This window comes from Perca flavescens, chromosome 2, assembly GCF_004354835.1.
Source record: "Perca flavescens isolate YP-PL-M2 chromosome 2, PFLA_1.0, whole genome shotgun sequence".
Lineage (NCBI taxonomy): Eukaryota > Metazoa > Chordata > Actinopteri > Perciformes > Percidae > Perca > Perca flavescens.
The window spans coordinates 11,143,118-11,164,342 of record NC_041332.1 but is presented as its reverse complement, the minus strand read 5'-3'; the positions used below and the strand labels follow the sequence as shown (position 1 = coordinate 11,164,342).

At 41.4% G+C, this 21,225-nt stretch overlaps 1 protein-coding gene across 2 annotated transcripts in view; it reads left to right on the top strand.

The window, feature by feature from the left end:
• Positions 1-2,516: 2,516 nt before the first annotated feature.
• The window catches only part of LOC114545327 (zinc finger protein GLIS2), a 42,043-nt gene continuing 23,334 nt past the window's right edge, over positions 2,517-21,225 (top strand). The window contains exon 1 of one of the 2 annotated variants that reach the window (XM_028563604.1): positions 2,517-3,020. The gene's annotated coding sequence lies outside the window, so the exon portion shown is untranslated. Of the gene's footprint in view, positions 3,021-10,748; positions 10,836-21,225 lie in introns of those variants that run through there. The other variant, XM_028563609.1, reaches the window with a different exon arrangement.

Sequence of the window (21,225 nt, the reverse complement as noted above, 5' to 3'; positions counted from 1 at the left end):
CATAGTTCACTTCCTTGCAACTGTGTTTGCGGTTACTTCATATTCGCTTCCATATCAGCAACGCGTGATAAATCTGATTCATCATCTCCACTGTGGTCTGAACCCATGATGCCGAGGCAGGTCATAGGAAGCATTGAAACCCTGTCTTCCCCCCCCAATTTATTTTAAAAGTGTTGGAATATGTTACTGAGGAGTAATTCTCATTAGCGTCAGTGAGCCAATAAGCATGCAGCATGCTTTTACCAAGATCTAATAATGCTGGTGATTGGCTGTCTAATGTTACACGTTAGACAGCCAAACAAAAAAGTTTAGGAGCCGGTATCTAAGTCCCTGTATTGTTATCGGTACCGTTATCAAACAGTTTTGAACGATACCCAGCCCTAATCTTTAATAATAACCACTGCATACAATTGCAATCTCTGTTAACCTCTTGAACCCAAGACTTTTTCATGATCGTCTATTTATAAAAGACATTAGATTAGATCTTCAGCTTTTAGAATTCATAAACCAATTGTATGTTGTCGAAACTGTGCCTATTACGAAGTCATTTAACAATAAAGTTGTAAAAATATAAACTTTGTAAATATAAAAAGAAGTTGTGATCAAAACATTATATGACGTGCTTGGTATTACATTTTAGTGAAGAACTTTGCGAGTTTTATTTGTGAAAGGTGCTATACAAATAAACTTTACTGACTTACTTAATTACTGTTACTAAAAAGTACAAAGTACAAGCTTTAAAATGACACCCTTGAACGTACCTGAACAGAAACTAGCTGATTCCTTGGCAAACGGTCAAACTGTGTGTGTGTGTGTGTGTGTGTGTGTGTGTGTGTGTGTGTGTGTGTGTGTGTGTGTGTGTGTGTGCCCATTGCTGAGGTAGATTAGGGTCAGAGGTCATATTCTGACGGGCCCAGACTAGACTACAACAACATTTCTCAAGGTATTCAAAATACAGTAAGGTGGTAAAAAGTTATCTCATGTTTGTCCCGATGATGTACTAGGACACTGTTACGTTGTTGTTGTTTTTCTTGTTGTTACCTGTCTATATATTGTGCATTGTCATTCTGTTTTAAACAGATTTCCCGTCAAAAAACAGTTTGACAACTGAACAAGTCTCTCCAAGACATCACTCCCATTTTTGTCTTTTACACTTAGAGCTCAAAATTAAAGTGAACACTAAGTTAGTGCCGCCGTGTCTTCCCTTTAATTAGCCCAATTGTCTATTTTTACATTTGTTTCACACATTGAATTACAATATTTTTACAGTCATCTAACATTTTTTTACGATCAATTTTTTTTTTTTTTATTATTTTTATATTTTTTGAACATACAGAACAGACAAACACAAATGAACAAGAACAAGTCATCTAACATTTTAAGTTATAAAAGTGATAAATGGAACATTTGGATCAGTTACACTTAAACTGTCAACAGAGTGGACTAAACTTGTAAGCCTCCACTTATGACCACTAGAGGGAGTCAGTAAACAGGCTGAATGGGACTTTAGAAAACCTAAAGTCCCATTCAGCCTCAGTTGGTAGAGCGGGCGCCCATATATAGAGGTTTACTCCTCGACTCAACGGCCCTCTGCTGCATGTCATGCCCCCTCTCTCTCCCCTTTTATGTTTTCATCTGTCCTGTCAAATTAAAGGCCTAAAAATGCTTCATGAAAGGCAATGTCTGGTCCAGATATCTCAAAACCTAATGGACGAATTACTATGACATTTTGTGCAAACATTCATAGTTCTCAGAGACTGTATCCAGTTATTTTGGTGATCTGACGTTTTCTCCAGTGCCAATAGAGGGAAATTAACAAAAATATTGTTCCACACTGGATGAACTAGCCTATAAAAACGTTGTACCTTAACATGTTAAGTTTGAATTTTGTAGAAACCCTGGCTAAAATCAGACAATGCAGCTTTTTGTGATTTCTACATTTTGCTGTAGCCACAGGCCTAGGCCTAGCCTACTGTAGCCTACATTCCATCAGCTCTGAGCTTAAAAAGTGCCTAGTGCTTAAATCATTCCTTACCAACTGGGACCTAAATGAAAACAAACTAACTAACATGCGTAGATAGGCTACCTAAAACCCAAGCAGATGTTAACACAGTGCCTTTCTGCTACCATGCTAGTTCTCTCTGCTGATTTAAGGCAGTGATTGAGATGTTGATATACTCCATAAGTCCATCTGCAGGACAGGGAGGGCAGCAGAAGACGCGCGCGCGCGCACACACACACACACACACACACACACACACACACACACACACACACACACACACACACACACACACACACACACACACACACACACACAGAGTTCAGACTATCGTGAGAGTCAACAGCTGGCAGAGGAAGTTGGATTTCTATTCTGGCATTTCTTCCACCCTTCAATGTCCAATTTCTCTCTCTCCCTCTCTCCCTCTCTCTCTCTCTCTCTCTCTCTCTCTCTCTCTCTCTCTCTCTCTCTCTCTCTCTCTCTCTCTCTCCGAGACAGCCTGGTCCCTCCTCACCGCCGGTGGAAGCTCAGTTGACCAGCGTCGCAACTGGGCGATGCGCCTCCAAGCAAAGACTCTTCCTTTTTGCGGCGGATTTGACAGTCACATCGCAGCCTGCATCCTCACATCCTAATGAGTAATAATTTAGTTGGTTGCCCTCGTCAGTGCTTTCCTCATTTTGCGTCAGTCTAATTTTGAGGGGGAGGGAAAAAAACTATTCACAGGACAAGGTTTTCGGTTATCTGAAAACTGACCGCTCGCAACAGGTTTTTTTTTCCACCGTCTTGAACGATCCCTGTGGGAGGATTTGCTTTCAACATACCGATTGCTTTTTATTTTTGAAACCAGCCAGAGACAACTGATAACTTAATCGAAGATGGTACGAGAAACCCCGGACAAACTCGCTTGATTTTTGGTCATTTGTGTCCTCAGTTTGCGTCTATTGGAGGCTCGAAAGCATCTTCAGACAGACTACAGGGAGCAGAGGCGGCTGTTTCACCGTCCACAGGCTGGTGTAAGGTAGGTTAAATTAAAGAGAGTCAGCCGCCGGTTTGTTTTCGTCATCCTGACAAAAAGATCAACCATCCCTTCAGGCCTCTGTTCCTCTGTTAAATAATGTTCAAAATGTCTGTGTTCTTCAGTTATGAGCTTGTTGTCGCACTGAGTAGGCTTATCTGCTATGGCATCACCCGACCAATATGCTATTAAATAGTTTTATGAGGACCTATTGTAACCTTGATATACAATTATATATCCTAGCCTCGGATATATGAAGCACAATATAGTTTTTTATATTTAACAGCTGTTTTATAGTGTGTGTGTGTGTGTGTGTGTGTGTGTGTGTGTGTGTGTGTGTGTGTGTGTGTGTGTGTGTAATGGGTAATCAGAATGTCAACTGGTATATATTTCCATTTGATTTGTTTCTAATGACATTTCCAAATTCCTTACATGCTCCTCCTCATCTACATCTCTTTACCAATATGGAGTTCCCCAAGGGTCTAATCTGGGCCCTCAGTTATTCTTGTTATACATACAAAAATGGTTTCAGTAACCTTTCAAACTAAATACCAAATATTAGCTGGCTTCCAAAATATTAAGATTTGCTGTCTATAATGGAGTGGAATGGACTTTTCTAAGTGACCCCAAATTTTTGACCGTTATAGTATATATATATAATATGTGGACAAACTAATATGTTTTAAATTTTTACTGGTATGTTGATAGTACAAACAAACACACCAGGCAATTGCAGACATGATGAAATATGGCGTAGTGTTAATTTTGAGCACATTCATTTTGAACACATGGAACATATATATACCCACATATATAGTGTGCATGCAAGTACTCCTTACCAGGAAAGCAACAACATTATGTATTTGTTCATATGGCTTAGAGCTGGAGGGTGGGTCTTTTACATATAAATTACAGTCCGTTACATTCTAGCCAAAAGAGTTCACACAATGCTGAATAAGCCTATCAACGCTAGGGAAAACTCTCTATATTTCTCAGTAGACTGGAGTTGCGGTGACTGGTGTCTGTGGGGACTGGGATGCTTTTTACATCTACCAGCCAGAGCTAAAGGTTACAGGAAGGGGGTAGAGACCGTAGCGACGGAGCAGCAGCTAGGAGTATGGCGGAAACTATGGTGGAAGAAGCGTCCAATATAAGTTTCTGGAGTGGATGCAAAGCAGGCAGTAGTGTGACACTCTTAAGGGTTCAGTATGTTTCAAAGAAACTAATTTGTAGTCATCTGACCATGTCTAAAGGCAAAGGTGTTTAAAGCTGTTGTGAATGGCCACACTTAAGACTGGCGGAAAAGCCTGTCCTTAGAGAGAGGGGCAAGATGCAATGAATCGTACATCAATGGAGATAATGGTGCACACAAAGGCATTCAAGATGCTGCATTTGGTAATACACAAGAACAGTAAGATAATTAGTTGTGTGAAGAACTAAAAAAAAGTAAGCCTGATAGAGAAATTAAAATCGTGCCTACTTTCTCATCTATTAATATGTTATGTGTACTTTTATATCTGGACCTTGAGTCTGTCTATGAAGTTATGCACATTTGGCCAATTGCTGCGTGAATAGGCATGCTTGTCAGATTGTCGGTTTCAGAAAGTTAGACAAATTGTAAGACACAGCTCCCCAACAAATTCTCACGTTTCAACCTTAACTACAATTTTTCCCTAACCTCAACCAAATGCTTTTAGTTAACTCAAATTGAAAAATGTACTGCTAGTGTGACTTCATTCTGCCAGAGTGGTTGCCAGATCAGCAAAATTCCCATATTGGGACATTTTGCACTGTGACAACAACCTATTCTGATGTTTCCTTAGGCTATAGGAGGATCTGTCTGTGGCATTATTGGACAGTATGCCAATTTCTGTATGATTTTGCAGTGATCCAAAGTGGGTCCTTAATGTATGAGATAGTCTTTTTTGGCCACAAGGCCGCCAAGCTCCTAACTATCTGTTGTGCTTGTAAACTCAATTTGTAAGTTTGAAACCCTTTAGTTTCAAAAGTAGTTAAACTGCAGCAGTACAATTTCAGGCTGCAAACAAACCCCACTGTCCTATCACCATGGCAAAGCAGTCCAAAGCTTAAGTGGCAAAATCTTAAACGACCACTACCATCCCTTAAAACACCACTTTCAGCTACTGGCCTCAGGGCAAAGGCCATACAATAGCTTTATCAGTAAGGACAGCCGCTTTTGAAGGCAGCTTGTTACCTCAGCACACAGCAGTTTATATTAAACCTTGATTCAGTCCTCACCATCGAGTACCTGGTGCTCCTTTTAATGTAGCTTCCAGTGCAGGGGTCTTCAACGTTTTTTAAGCCAGGGACCCCTTAACTGAAAGAGAGACGGAGCAGGGGCCCCCTACTGCACATATTGTATAAAATGAAGGTGCTTATTAAACTGGGCGTACAATAAGTTGTAGGGCAACCTAAAGCCTTTTATACATACTTTTTTGGCATATGAATACTAAGCTATTCAAATGATAATTGTCGGCATGCTTTTATAAATCATGTTTTAATGTTAAACATACATGTGAATCCTTGGGATTAACTGTTATCGGTGGATGGCTATAGAGACTACCTTACCTATAGGCCAGTAAGCCTATTGTCAGTTGGGATTTATATTTGCTAATAGTATGTTGGATTCATGTTAAGACAATTTAATTTTTGAAGAAAACTTTCAAAAATTAACAATAATTGATGGCCCACCTGCAGTGACTCAGAGGACCCCCTAGGGGTCCTGGACCTCCTGTTGAAGATCTCTGTTCTAGTGTATAGCGTTTTTATGTAAACGTGTTTTAATGTGTCCTGTCTGGATGTGATATGATGTGTTTTAATGTACCCTTTTTAAAAGCAGATTTTGCACATGCGAACCATTACCAAATTGTATTACCACGCAAAAAAGTAGACAATAATGTATTTTCTATTCTATAATACCATTGTGCAAACTCCCAAGTGAAACAGGTTGGGTCATCTGTGACCACAGGTTCTCCACCCCCATGACACAACTGCCCATCCTCATCCTCCCTAAAGGATGATGACACCTCCCTATAAGAAACACTTCCTAGCTCCAGCTGCACTTATTTTTATGCTTTTGCTTGAATTGTAACTCGATGGGGTCCTGCGAGGCAGGGCAGGTTAAGGGAGTAACCAGTGGGTGTGTCTGAGATGCATCATGGTGGTCAGGGTGAAGAGTTTTTGAGAATGTGGGGATTTTGTGTGACGGCAGCGATGTGCAGGTTGCAGGCTCGTTGCATCATGCTGTTCTCTAAAGGTTGGACAGACGCATGTGGATGGATTTTTAAAAAAGGCCCGAAGCCAAGCAAACTCCTTTCCTGTTGTTGTTGGGTGCGTCTGCCTTATTACAGCCCACTTCCACCCACACTGTCTGCTGCAGGGTGGGAGTGTTGCTCATGCATATGGCATATGTGTGTGTGTGTGTGTGTGTGTGTGTGTGTGTGGAAGCAAGAACAAATGATAAAAACGTGAATTCAAAAAATTATTGAATAAAGAGAGTTAGAAAAAAACTGAAGTGAAGGAACAAAAGAAGAGAGAAAGAAAGACACATGCTAAGGAAAGAAAGAAATGGGCAAAGGAAGCAATTGGAGGTAGACAAAGAAAGCAAAGGAGGCAACATAAATTAAAAAGAAAGTTTGGGAAGTATGGGAAGAAGTGAAGTAAGCAAAAACAAAAAAGCAAAGGGAATAATGGAAGGCGCCCTGGTGGGCTAGGGGTTCATGGCGCCCACCAACTGCAATGGCTAGGGTTTGAGTCCGGCCAGAGACACCTTGCTTTCTGTCATCTCTCTAGTAAAGGCATTAAATGCCTTAAAAAGTGCTAAAAAAAAGAACGAATGAAACAAAGAATGTCAGAAGGAATGAAATAAGTAATCTTGAAAAAGTAAATTAGACAAAAGTGAAGAAATCAAACAATGGAAAACATGACAGAAAGTGAGGGGCAAATTAATGGAAGAGGGGAAGAAAAATAGATGAAGGAAGCAAGGGGAGGGAAAGAAAGTAAATAACGATAGACATGTAAAATAAGTAAAGTAAAATAACAGAGTAGAAGAAAAAATAAGGTAAATTGAGAATAAGGAATGAAGGAATGCAGCAGTGAGGAATAAAGGACAGAACATTTAGCAGAAAAAAAGAAGGGATAAAAGGAGACAAGAAGAAAGAAAGAAGGAAGAGAAGGAATAAAAAAAACAAGGAAAGAAGCAAAAGAAGAAACAAAGTAAGGCAGTCAAAGAAAGAACGCAAAAGGAAAGAAGGAGAAAGAAGGTGAAGTGAGTTAAGAAAATGAAAGTAAATGAAAAAGAGACCCCCAACCCAAACTGATGGTGTATATAGTTGAACATGGAGTAGAGGGAGACCTGCGCTGACTCTCCTCTTCCTCCTCCATCACTCTCCTCCTCCTGCTATCTCCAGCCGGAGACCCCCCACTAAAGCCCCCTGTGTGGCTGCTGGCCTCGGCCCTCCGTCGTCTCCATACCCTGCCTGCTGTTTGCACATGATGGGTTCAGCGAGTTCAGCTCAGCTATAAAAGCACCACTCCCCCATGTTCTCCCCTGCGGCAGAGGCAGGAGTTAGCAGGCCACGTATGGGAGGAGGGCAGGAGGAGGTGGGGCCTTTGACAGGTTTTTGTTGTGGTTTTTTTAAATTTTATTTAGGATTTTATTTTTTTTGGACTTGTTTTTGATTTCTGTGATTGTGATTCTTCTCTAAAAATGGTCCAAAAAAAGGGACTCCTCTCCTCTCCTCTCCTCTCCTCTCCTCTCCTCTCCTCTCCTCTCCTCTCCTCTCCTCTCCTCTCCTCTCCTTGGCTGGTTGTGGTATCGTTCTTGGGCCCAGCCCTGGACCAGACATTCATTTTTCTCCTCTTAGTTTCAAACCACTAACTAACCACTGGCTCCCTGCATCCCCCCCCCCTCCTCCATCTTAGGAATGTTTTATTCACCTCCTCTCTCTGTCTTACTTCTCTGATTCTTACATGCTAAAAGCTTACATGCATCCGTGCCAATATCTGCAAATCAACAGGCAAATGCACACATGCTTGGAGCACACAGCTTCGCCAACACGCTGACACAATACAGTAAACACACAGATGTGCACACACATTTGACACACAAAAGCCCCCATCAGTATGTGCCGACCACCTGTGAGGGTACACACACATCCATAAACCGCCCTTTCTTCTCCCTCTCTTTTCCATTATCCTCCCGAGAGCGCAGGGCCGGGGCCTTTACTTCCAAACCAAACATAGACCAAATTCCGCAAACTCCACCCCTCCATCACTCCCCTACTCCCTCTCTCCCCCTTCTTATTCTCCTCTCCCCTCCCTCCCACTCGCTGCCTCTTGCTCTCTTTCTTTTTGGTCTGTGTTTGAGGAAGGAGGCAAACGAAATGCTGGCCTTCACGAAAAAAGGCCCGACAAAGAGAATGAGGGAACTGTGAGCAGAGAAAGAGAAGAGAAAAATGGATAAAGACAAAAAAAGGATGTCTTGGCAAGGAAGGGAATTATGATTGTAAAGAGGGATCAAGTGCCATGGCAGATGAGCGTAGAATCAGAATTGGACTTCTTCTGTGTCCCAGTGGCTCATAGATGTGGACTACAATGGATAGACCTTTAGCTTATTTCTCTTCTTCTTTCATCACTCTCTTTTCCTCATGGCATCTTTGATGATGTTGACCCATTGCTTTGGTGTCAGCCTTAACACGTTTTTAGCTCCACTAGGTCTGCAACTACTGAATACTTTGATGGTTTTTAACCGGATGGTTATCTCTTCAAAGAATAATCATATAAAATGTAAGAAAATAGTAAAAAGTTTTCCAAATCCAAAGGTGATATCTTTAAATTGCTTGTTTGTCCGACCAAGTGATTTCCAAAACCCAAAGATTTTTAGGCCCAAACAGAAGTAATAATCACATTTGAGAATCTTGAACCAGCTTAAGAAATATCAGCACTTTTCTCCACTTAATGATTTAATTGATAAAGTCACCATGTTTGGCAAAAATGATTGCATTCATTGAATTATGGCTGTCAGTACAAAACAGTGACGCTTTTAATACCCTGACAGAATGTTGTGGGTGCTAGAAGAGCTTGACCACTTGTTAGGTTAGTGCAACCCAGTGGTGTAGTCTAATGTATAGTAGTGGGTATACTGTCCTGTAGATATATATATATACTGTATATATATATATATATATTGGCCAGAATCTGCCTTTGGGGGAAGGGGGGCATATCATAGTAGGGGGTCTGGGCGTCCTCCCCCAGGAAAGATTTGAACATCAGTGACTTCATTTCCTGTATTCAGAGACACTTTAATGCACCAATTTAAGGTGGAATTACCTATTATTATTATTATTATTATTATTATTATTATTATTTAGCCTATGTGAAGAAGAAAAACACAGATGATGTAGACTACACCACTGGTGCAACCATACTGGCAGACAAGACATTGTCCGTTGGACAATTCTGTGAATCTGCGTATAACGTTCAACAACCTGGATGTCTATATGTCCAACGCCTACCTTTTTAAATAGCCTATCTCGCATTCTAATATCTGATACGTGGTTCTGATAAGATTGTTAATGTCAAGTAAATCCACTATACCCCATCGTCAATATACTTACAATTGGCAATCATGTTGTGTATGTGCGTGTCAAAGTTTACCAAAGTTGAGCTCTACAACTTCACATGGACTTACCTTGTAGCAGAAGGAATCTGTTAATCGCTGCAATTTCATAAAAAATGAACTGATTTCAGTTAAAACCTTTGCTTTTTTTTTAAATACAGGACTGAGGACTGTATTTGGTCCTCCTCCCAAAACTAAATTGAATGATGCATTCAAGTCAAATGTCAACTTTTTTCTCTACTGATTCCCTTTATATCCGTCTCTCTCGCTTCATCCATCTATAATGTTCACTGATCGTGGCCTCGGTTGTTCTCCCCTAATCTCTTGTTTTCATCAGCTCCTTCCTCTGCCTTACGGTTGAACAACACCACTCTGTTTTTTTAAAGCCCAAATTAGGTTCAGCCACTTCACGCAAAGCTAAAGAATCAGGGTTAAATTGGTAGGTTATTTTCCCCAGTGTAAGGAAGCCAACTTAATGAGTAATTGTTTAAAGGAATTTAGAAGTAAACTATGCAGTTTATTTACCTGTGCAGCAGCTCCCTCCCCCCTCCCCCCCTCAAAAAGGTGCTTGCTGACAGGATGGAAACGCATTAGTGGGTTTGATTCTGAAACTCCCCTTTGAACTTGAAATGAGTACAAATTAGATTTTTTCAAATGGCATGCATGAAGACCACGGACTACCAGACTCATAATGTATCTTAGCATTAAAACATTATTAATTCTTCCTGCTCAACTCTCCGCTGACTTTTTTTCCAGCTCATTACTCTGTTATTTGATAGGCGCCTTTTTCCTCTCTCTCCCTCTTTGTTTCCCCAGCGAGAATGAGAGGAATGGCCTATACAGTACAGCTGGGATTGGTTATTATTTACTGGCTTGGCTCGTGCACGCATACACATGCACGCACACACACACACACACACTCACACACACATGCACATGCACACACAGTGGAAACAAGTTGGGTGAATCTGCTCTGCACGTAGGAATGTGAGGCGCATGTGTTTGTGTGTTTTAGGTCTGGATGACAGAGGGAATGAAAGAGGGATGGCGAGGAAGACAGAAAGAAAGTAAAGAGAAAGACAAAACAGGCAGACAGAGAAGGAAAACGAGAGACAGAGAAAGAGAGATTGATTTCTGGAGACTGCTCTTGGCCTCGTCCGTCTCGCCTGTCAACTAAGGTTAAAAACACTTTTCTCCCTCAGTCTTTCTGTCTCTCTCCATCAACTCCCCTCCTCCCCTCCTCCTCCGCCTTTCATTTCCTAATGTCCCTTCCTGCTTTCGTCATCCCCGTCTTCATATTTTCAACACTAACTTAGAATATCTGCACTCGATCCCTGGACCTCGCCTTCGCCCTCCTCTCCATCTTCAGTCGTTCTCCTTCCCTCGCCCCTTCAGAGGGCGGCGGTGGATGAAATGATCGGGGAGGGGGAGGGATCTGTTGCTCGGCTGATGGCGAGGAATTACAGGGAGGGAAAGCAGAGAGGAGAAGTGGAGAGGTTTCTGTGTTGACCTTGTCCCGGTGCCAAACGGTGGGATGGTGGTAGTGGTGCAAGGGATTATGGGTGGGGGTTATGAGCGAGGAGAAGGGATAGAGTAAGAAATAAATGAAGAGACTAGAAGATCTACTATGTCTATGGAAGTAAAAAGAAGAAAGAAAGTGGTGTTACAGGAGAATAATACAAACAAGTCTTAATTTGGTGGCTCAAATAAAAATTGAATATGTTTAAATGGCTGAAAAACAATAAAGAAAATCGCCATGTCCTTCAGTACATCCCAGGACCGGAAGCAATGCATGAATTAAACAATGAATATACTTTAGAGCTGTATTGATTTATCTTTTTAGAAGCTTTAGACCCTGAAATATTGGCTGTGAGTGTCTGTTAAAATCATATAAAAAGGACACCTCAAACAAAGACCTAGTCAATAGTTTAATCATTCTAAATCAGTGCACCAAATATATTAAACTGCAGTCCAACGCAGCAACACTATAGCTCCTTGATTGTTACCAAAACCTGATGAAACAGACTATGATGACTTGATTATTTTGGCCACTTGGGAGCAGCAGAACAAGCTTAAACACAAAATTGACATATTATCACTACATCAAGTTGTTGTGTTAGCAAACAGTTGCCTATGTACGCATTCAGAAAACGCTCAAGTTCACTCTCCTTAGCTCTGTTTTGCTCTCCAATTCCTCTCCAATTCTGGCTCTTTTGCTTCACGTCAGCTGTTTGGGCAGAGTTAGCAACTCCTTCAGCTGCACGGCTTCCGCGAAGGCTGCCCCCGTGTATCTTCGGGTATAGCACCTCGAGGATCCGTCCTCGATGCTTGGACCTTGGTCCTCGGGGACACAAATAAGAGCTTTGAGACGGCCTTCGCCGAGGAGGGACAGAACAACTTCCGGTTCAGCCGAGGACCGAGGAGTCGAGGAGCTATCAAATAAAGGGGGGATGAGATTCAGCCTGTGTTCACCGGGTAGTCACTAACTTTGTCTGCCTGCCGTTTGATGCTGGACAGGCAGCGTACAGTGGGTTTTACAGAGCTTTCTTGCTGAAAACAGCTGCTTGTGCGGCTGGAAACGACACTATGAGAGCGGAGGGAGGGAGCCAAAACAGTAAAGTAATAAAAAGAGCTGAAAGATGTCACTACAAGCGACCCCTTTTACAGTACATGCAGTAATTTGATCCATTGTTAATATTAAGTTAAGTATGATTTGCTCCCATTTATAAGTGAATGTAGAGTGTTTCTGAAAAAAAAGCTCAGTTTAGTTTTCCTTTATGGGAAAATGATTAAAACTAGTAAACTTTAGCCGCTTTCCGACTGGAGGGATTTTTGCAGTTCCTAGAACATAAAATTCCTAGAACCCTTTTTTTCTTGTGTTCCGACTGGACCAATTTGGGGATTTTTAAGTTCCTCTGGCTGCAGTTCCTGTAACTCTTTCAGCTCCTACTTCAGGGCAGGGTCTTTTCGCTGTTCCCTTTTCAGCATAGGGACCTAGGTCAACGAGGGTCGGGTTTCCGGTACATAGACAGACCAACAACGGGACAATTTTAACAATTTTCGCCATCTTATTCATCACTAAATTCCCTTCTGGCAACGTTTTAGGCTAGAAATGAACTGTTTAGATTTTGAATATAGGCAGTCTTGTGAAAATTGATGAATAAATAACAGGCTTTTATTTCGCCGTTGACGGTTTGTTTGTTTAAATATCACAACACATGTCCAGCATAAGATTTTTTGGAGTTAAACTTCAAAAGCGTGCCCTGCGGGCTTGACAACCTTACTGGCCGGCCTTCACACACACACACACACGCTATAAAGACCGTTGCCGTGCTTGCATCACTCCCTTACCCCTCCTACCAGTTCCTATGGCCACTTGGCCAGTGAGAATGCAAATGGAAAAAATGGTTTTGGGGGAAGAGTAGTTAGTAGATCTGCTTAGAAGTGGACTTTTCCTATAACTCCGTTCCTGTAACTACTTGGTCGGAAAGCGGCTTTTGTTGTCCTCCTTGAGGGAAGCAGCCTCCATTTACAGGGAGTAAGATGGTTCATTCAAAATAGTATCAGCTTGAAGCTTGTATGTCATGATTATACATAGCTAAGTAGTATTATCATTGTGAGCTAGAAAGGGATAAAGTGGGATGAGGTGGGTTTATCCTTTATTACAGCCCTCCTGCATCACTCCACCGACCCCAACTGATCTTCTCTCTATTTGTACAGCTCCCACTTGACTCTAAATATTTGTCTTCTGTGTCCCGTTTGGTAATTGCATATACTCACTTAGTTACAGAAGTTATTTAAGTATTTTGCATGCGTAATTCATCAATTTCTGTCAACCTGCCAAATGTGCTCAAGTTTATAAATTTTTCCAGAATTTCATTCGACAACCCAGAGATTGTGACCGGACCTCTTTTTTTTGGCTGCTTTGCAATCTGGATGTTTGGAGTTTCTGTCATTGGAAAAATAAAACCATCTGTTAAGTATTAACATATTTCAGAAGGAAATGTCATGCTTTTAAATTGTCATCTAAGACAGGAAGAATAAGCAGCTCTTCCTCAAAAAGAAGAAGAAAAAAAAAGGCCCAAGTGCAATTCACATCAGCTATTTTATTTTATTAATAAATAATCATTTCGGACGTATGAAAGTTGAGAGAACCCCTCTTTCGATGCAGAAGTAGAATACCAAAGTCTTGTGTCCTTTCTGATGTTTCGAAGTATATACAGCCCTAAAGTGGCTGCGATAAACAAAACTCTTTCAATAAAACCTATGCATGAAATGAGCAGCAAATTGTGTTTTTATCTCAGAAAAATCAAGTCTAACTGCTGCAAACCCGTTTCAAAAAGTCTTGTAGTGAGAGAGGCCTTTTTCTAGTGAAGAACTAAATAATCTCCGTCTTGAGAGATTACTCCCCCACTCCTCCTCCCCTGACAGCCGCCACACCACTCCCCTCCTAAATGGTAAAGACGCCAGTGTCAGTGCGAGAGACACTGCAGGCTCTACTGGTGGCTATTGCAGACTTGCTCTGCAGAGTTGCATCACTTAGCGCTGCTGAGACACGAGAGAGAGAGAGAGAGAGAGAGAGAGAGAGAGAGAGAGAGAGCCAGAGGGAGAAAGAGGGAGGATAATACCGAGACAAATAATGGGAAAAGTGTGAGGAGAGGAAAGGGTGGGAGCCCACGTCTGACTCCCACAGTTTCTGTCTTTCCCTCCCTCCTTTCTTCTTCTCTCAGTTTTTCTATTTTCCGTTTTCACCGCCTGCTCGCCCTCTTGTCTCCCAAATACGTTGCCATTTTTCTCGTCCTCAGAGAAATTCACTCTCCAGAATGCTGGCACTGAGAGCACGCTGTGAATCACAGCTGGCACAATATAAAACAGTGGTTCAACACATTCAAAAGCTGTGAACACCGACAGTAAATTTCCCTTCGCTGCCGTGGCGGCAGAAAAAACCACCGGGCTGCAGTGGCGGTGGTTTTGTTTTTGTGATTTGAGTTTGAAATGTGATATTGTCATTACTGTTTCGGAGGATCTAAGTATGCTTGGGCCCTTAAAAACAGTCAAAAACGTTATGTAATAGGAAAAACACTTAACAAACGTTTACGTTGAAAAGAACCATTGCTTGTCTTCCGTCTTTAAAGCAAACCTTTGCCTCCAAGAACTACAGTACGTTTGGCTTGTCTCCATCTCGCCACTGTCTGTGTGTTAACAGGAACCCCCTGCTGTTCTCTCCATGCTTCTCAACCCCACACTATGTCCTTTCCCGCTTAACTCAAACCACTATGTCCTTTGGTTTTATTTTTTGGTCCATTGAAATATTCATGGATATTTGCTGTTCAAACAGGTGTCCAGTTTCAGCCAATTCCTGCCATTTTCCATTAATGCACCTCGGCCTTTACAGTCAGTCTCTCTCCTTCTGTCTCTCTATGCCTCCAAGTCATACAAACAAAGCCTCCTGTCATCCTCACTGTTGGTGCAACATTGTGTAATACCTTATAAGGATGTGGGATGGAAAGATCAAAGGATGTAACCCCTAAAAAACAAGAGCTGACATCATTCCTGGAGTGATGGACCGTCTTCTATCTCTCCTCCTTCCCCCTGAAATCCATCCTCTTCTTGAAAAAAACCCTCTTAAATACCAACATTTAAAAAAACAAGAGTTCATTCTCCAATCCTGCTCAAGATCTGAGCAACTTGAGATTCTATCGTCGCAATTTTACCCTTTGTCTTTTTATACATTAGATGTATTCTTTGTTTAGAAGAAGGCGAGAAAAAAAAGACAATGTGGAATGAGGTGGAAATGATTAAAATATACCCTGAAGTCAAGAATGACTGAGTGATGCCATGTGTTAATAATAACTAGAAATCAAAAGAAATTTGGAAAGTTCAAGAAACGATCTGGAGAATAAAAAAAACTTTAAAAAATGGGAGAGAAGAAAAAGGAGTGGGAGGTGCAGAGGGCAGCGGAGAGGGGAGGAGAACAGGAGAGGTATGCTCTGCTGGAGGACTGGGAGAGGAAAACCACAGGAAGGAGTGAGAGGGAGGGAAGTAGAAAGAGAGAGAGAGAGTGAGAGAGAGGAGTATAAAAAACAGAGAGGGAGAGGCCAGATCAGGGCGCCGTGGAAGCAAAAGTTTCCTGTAAGAGGGGGAGACTCTTTCATATGTGTGTTAGTGTACGTTACACCAGAGGGAGGCATCCACTCTGTATGTGTGTCTGTACAGTTTTACATATAATTGAGTGAAAAAAAACATTTAATTTCCAGTATGTTTCTATGAGAAACTAAAAGTGAGGTTTTGTGTGTATTTGCATGTTGAACGTATATGGATACATCCATATACATATGTATTTGGATGTGACTGAATGTATGTAGGCATGTGCTTTTGCTGCTTTCCTGAAGACATAGGGGCATCAGCATCACTGTGTTTGTATGTATGAACTCCTTTACATCCATCTGTGGGCAAAGAGTTTAGTTTCTGCTTATGTTCTAAGTGTGAATTAATGTTTATTTGCATGTGCAAGCTGCAGTACACAGAATATGGGTGTGTGACCAAATATATAACTGCACATGTACTGAGTGTGTGTGTGTTTGTGTTGGCTTCTATTGCTGTCTTTGTGAAGACCAATTACAGTTGTAGTGAAGGCATTTCTGTAAGGTTAAGGTTATAATTAGGTTTAGATTATGTTAAAAGAGAGGGGGTAAGGATTGGGGTTAGGCATTTAGTTTTGATGGTTAAGGTTACAGGCTAGGGAATGCATTATGTCAGTGAGGGTCCTCACAAGTATACAAACACAAATGTGTGTGTGTGTGTGTGTGTGTGTGCGTGCGTGCGTGTGCACTTCTCCTTACATGTGTTTAGAATATACACTATACTGTATGTGGCCGTGTGTGCATGCATGTGTGCACAAGTACACGTGTTTGTGTGCAAGTGTGTGAATAGTCAAAGTATGTGTTTTCATAGGCGGTCGGGGATCCATAAGAGGGTCCGGGCATGCTGCCCAAACGCAGGTCATTGAGGGAAAGGAGGGGGAGGAGCTGCTGGAGGTGGGGGGCTCACGTGTGGTTATGAGTTTTGCGCATGCCTGCTGGTGTGACTCCAGTCTGCATGCGTGCCTGGATACATATGGTCTTGTGTGTGCGTGCCGTCACAATAACTCTGAATAGCAGCGTGTGTGTGTGTGAGTGTGAGTTAGAGAAGTCAGCGAGGTTGCTGTGGAATGTGAAACCAGTGTGGTGAGGTAGCTGGCAGGCCGGCACAAGGACCTAAACACTGACTTCATTGTGGTTTAGCCTCTGCCTCATATTATGTCGGGGGATCCTGTCGGTGATTGTGGAAGAATTTGTGGTGACAGCGAGTTTAGAAGTTAAAGAGGTGTACATGTAGCTGGAAAGTTGCCGGTTTTAATCCCGGATTGTGTATGGAAAACCAGCCAGTGAAAGTAAATTAAGATTGCTCCTACTGCCAGCCATCATTAAAGAGCCATATAGTGAGACACCCAACAGAAGTTTTGCAGTTGTGTGGCAAATCTACTCGCAACCCACGTCTGGCGCCATTTAGGAGCTCCACTGGAGGCAAATGCTTGCTGAATATATAACAACTGGCTAGAAAAACAGATATCTGAAGATAAAACATTGTGCTGTGGCTGTAAAGTTTCCCGTGAAAGCAAAAAGTTTGCAAGATAAGGTATCCAAGGTCAAAGTAGAGCTGGGTGATATGGAGGAAATAAAATATCACGATATCTTTGACCAAATACAAAAATGTCGCTATTGCGGTGATATTGTAGGGTTGACAATTGGTGCTTTCACAAAATCTTTACACAATGAGATTTTTGATAAATAATCATTCATAATGTGGATATAATAACTAAGCGGGTAAAGGCAAATAATAGAACAGCTACAACAGTCTGGTAAATACAGAAAATTGCATCACTTTAAAAGACAACACTTGTGTGTCATATTACCATATTTCGATATCTAAAATTTAAGACGGCATCTAGTCTCATACAGTATATCGATATCGATATAATATCAATACATTGCCCAGCCCTACGTCAAAGTTATAGTTTGACATTTTGGGAAATACATTTATGTGCTTTCTTGCAGAGAGTTAGGAAAATGGATACCACTCTTAAGTCGGAGCTAGAAAGTGATTAGCTTAGCTTATACAAACTAGTGCTGTCAGTCAAACGCGTTATTAATGGCGTTAACGCAAACCCATTTTAACGACGTACATTTTTTTAATCCCGAGATTAACGTTCTTTTTGGCCTAACAAACTTTGTAGTTTTTTTCACATGCTGTTGCAACAACTAGTAACGTTAGAAAAACTACAACACCACACCGGATCTAGCTAGACTGGAAACTAAACAACAGGCACACCGCACACACTTGTTTGGGCTTGCGAGCCGGCCAAAGAGTAGTAGGCTAACGTTACGTTTTGAGTGGATGGCGAGCGCGAGACGCCGAAATGCATGCCAATAAGATTCTGAATGGAAAGTTTACTTTTAAAAAGTTGCCAAATGGTTCCATTGACAAGACCAAAGTGATCTGTGTGTTTTGTTGTTGTGAACTGAGCTATCAACGCAGCACGTCCAGTCTGAAATACCACTTGATGGCCAAGCACACAGCTGATGGGAATCCCCCATCAAAGCCAGGCGACAAAAGCCCAAAGCAAGCCGATCTTCCATGTTGATAAGAGCATTAAAATGAGAAAAAAATAATGGGACAAAAAGAAATCAAGGGACGTGCGATTAATTGCGAGTTAACTATGACATTAATGCGATTAATCGCGATTCAATATTTTAATTGTTTGACAGCACTAATACAAACAGAAATGTAAAATATGTTGTCAAACTGTTTATTAATTTGTCTTACAGCAACTCCTTCAAAGCAAATCTTATAGTATGAGCTTTATAGTACACTCCTCATACTGTATACAGTAAACAACAAACACATATCTTTTGAAATTTCTGTGAGTCTTGTTACTTATCTGCCGACTGACTGTATAACCTATATCACTGACTTGTAAATATCAGATTTACAGATACAGATGGTGAGTGATGATACACTGAGCAGGTTATAGACTTACAGAGATTATCTTAAAACAAACAGATGACTGAGGATGTTCCAGCCGCTCTCAGGTGTGAATGTTGTGCAACAGCGCGAGTGAAAGGCAGAGTGTTACTGAAAAACAGAGTGCTTGTTGTGTCAAATTTCACACCAGCTGTCAAGCTTTTTTTTCTCCCCCCGCAGGTTTGGTCCACTTCACTGCACAGTTTCCACCGCTTTGGTTTCCTCCTGTGAGATTTGTTTCCCTTTGAAGCAGATATCTGGTTCTTGAGTCATTCGGGTCTAACAAGAACTTACGAGTTGAGTCATGGACCAGGGTGGCGTTTCGTCCCATGCTTCACCCAGAGTATCGTAGCATGATTGGGTGGAAAACTACTGCAGAATCTTGTGAAGCCCCTCAGTCAAGCTCCACCACAGAAATGTAGAGAATCGCAGTAACAAACCCACATCATAATGCTTCTCAGAGGTTTTCCTCCCTCAGGAGCTGAGCAGCCACTACAACTCACAACGCAGAATTGGACCCTGCTATCATTCTCAAATTAACGGAATGGTCTTAGAATACATGGACGACAACAGGACAACAGCTAAATCTGATGTTAGGAGTAAAACAGGCCTATCATTCCAATTATGCTCAATTGAGAAATAAATGTATACAGAAAATCTTCTTTCTAAATCAACTCTTGTGTTGTCCTCCCGGTTAAAAAAAAAATAAACCCCTTTGTTAGACCCTTTTTTCAACATTTTTGTGTTATATCTTATATAAAATGATACCGATTTTTGTAGTTATAAAAAAGCTTGACTCTCTTCTATTCAAGTATCCCAGTAAGCCGTGGCAGTGTGACAGTGAGCCAGCATACACAACAGCAGAACCCTGAAACTAAAGCAGATAAATGGAATCAATTAATCATTAATTGTATTATTTTCTTCCTACTGTAGTCATGTTTCCATCAACATATTTTTATGTGCATTTTGAAGTATCGCATTTGAAAATGTTGATGGAAACGGCAAAATTCGAAAAAACGTCCTCAAATTCGCAAAACCGTTTTTACGCTCGCATGAGAGTTAATGCGCAAAATGGGAGATGGAAACAGCTGTGCCGAATAAGTTGTGACGTAGCGAACATGTAGCTCACATGACTATTGTCCCGGTATCCATTGGGTGGGGGAAGGATCAAGGGGGTAAGCCTCTCTTCAGAACTCAAACCTCCTATGGCGCCATTTTGATGCTACCAAACGCTCACCCGCCGTTAGCATTCCATTAACTCCCATTCATTTTGACGTCACTTTGACAGCAAATGACTGTACATCTAAAGCGTTTAAAGACTATTTGTCCATTGTTTATTTCTAAAGAAACACGACAATGTATAAAAGGCTTGTATCTCACGTTATGGCTCCGTAGCAAACGTTTTTGTAAAAATAGGCTAACGATTGTGTCATAACCACACGACTTACTGTCGCATAGTAGAGGAATTACCGTATAGTCAGGAGAAGCTCGCAGGCAGTTTCGACTCACATGAGCTGTTTAAGTTTAATTACTAATGTTAACTAGCATTTTAGTTAGCAATAATTAGCCTGTGCTTATGTTATCTTCTTACATATACCTACGCTCTCCGTCTCTGCAAGATTGGGAATGATTGAGATTTCTCTTGGCACAGCTACCAGAAGACGTATAACTTTCAGACACGTTGCTCACATCACATCTACGTCTTCAAGCTCAGTTGGAGGCTGCACAGTAACGCTCAGCGCTCACCAGAAAAGTGCTTCTAATATCCTTCACTGGTCTCCGTCCAGAGCAACGGGATCTGTTTGTCCAGTTTATATACTGTCTATGGGAAGGATCGGGAAATGGGTCCCATCCAGTGTGCCATGCACTTGTGCCACAAGGTGCGTAGTGGAGTTGCGGTGCACTATTGCCTGTGGCTCAGTGTGACGGGGCGCCGTTCACCAAATTCCCCACAGTAATCCGATAGCTTTCTTGTGCACATATTTTAACATCCAATACTGCGGTGATGTATATACTATAGCTACTACCATCAATACATCGTACTCTTATTGTTTAAAACCATGCAATTTACTTCACAAACATGACCGGTTATAATAACCATGCAACACATACACATCTTTGTTAACTACGTGTCTGTTTATTGAGTTAAAAGGTAACATACTGTATAACATATAATCTTGGTGTTTTACCAGCGTCTGCTCTTTGTTGTATAAAGGAAAGTTTGCCGCGATCGTCGGGTTTAAATGACTTCCGGAGCAACAGGAAGTTACCCGGAGTTTGGCTAATTAATTTATCAGCCGTCAATATATCTTGTGGCTTTGTGAAATGTTAGTGTCAATCATATAAATAATATTCTGTAAATTTCTAGCTTTATAGATATATTAATTTTGGCTGTATTAAGCTTTTATTGTCTACTCACCTGAGCCACCCCTGTAATGTACTGTCATGTTGGTATATTCGTATTCGGGTTTTTTTTATATAAAAGTGTAACCATAGTTACTATAC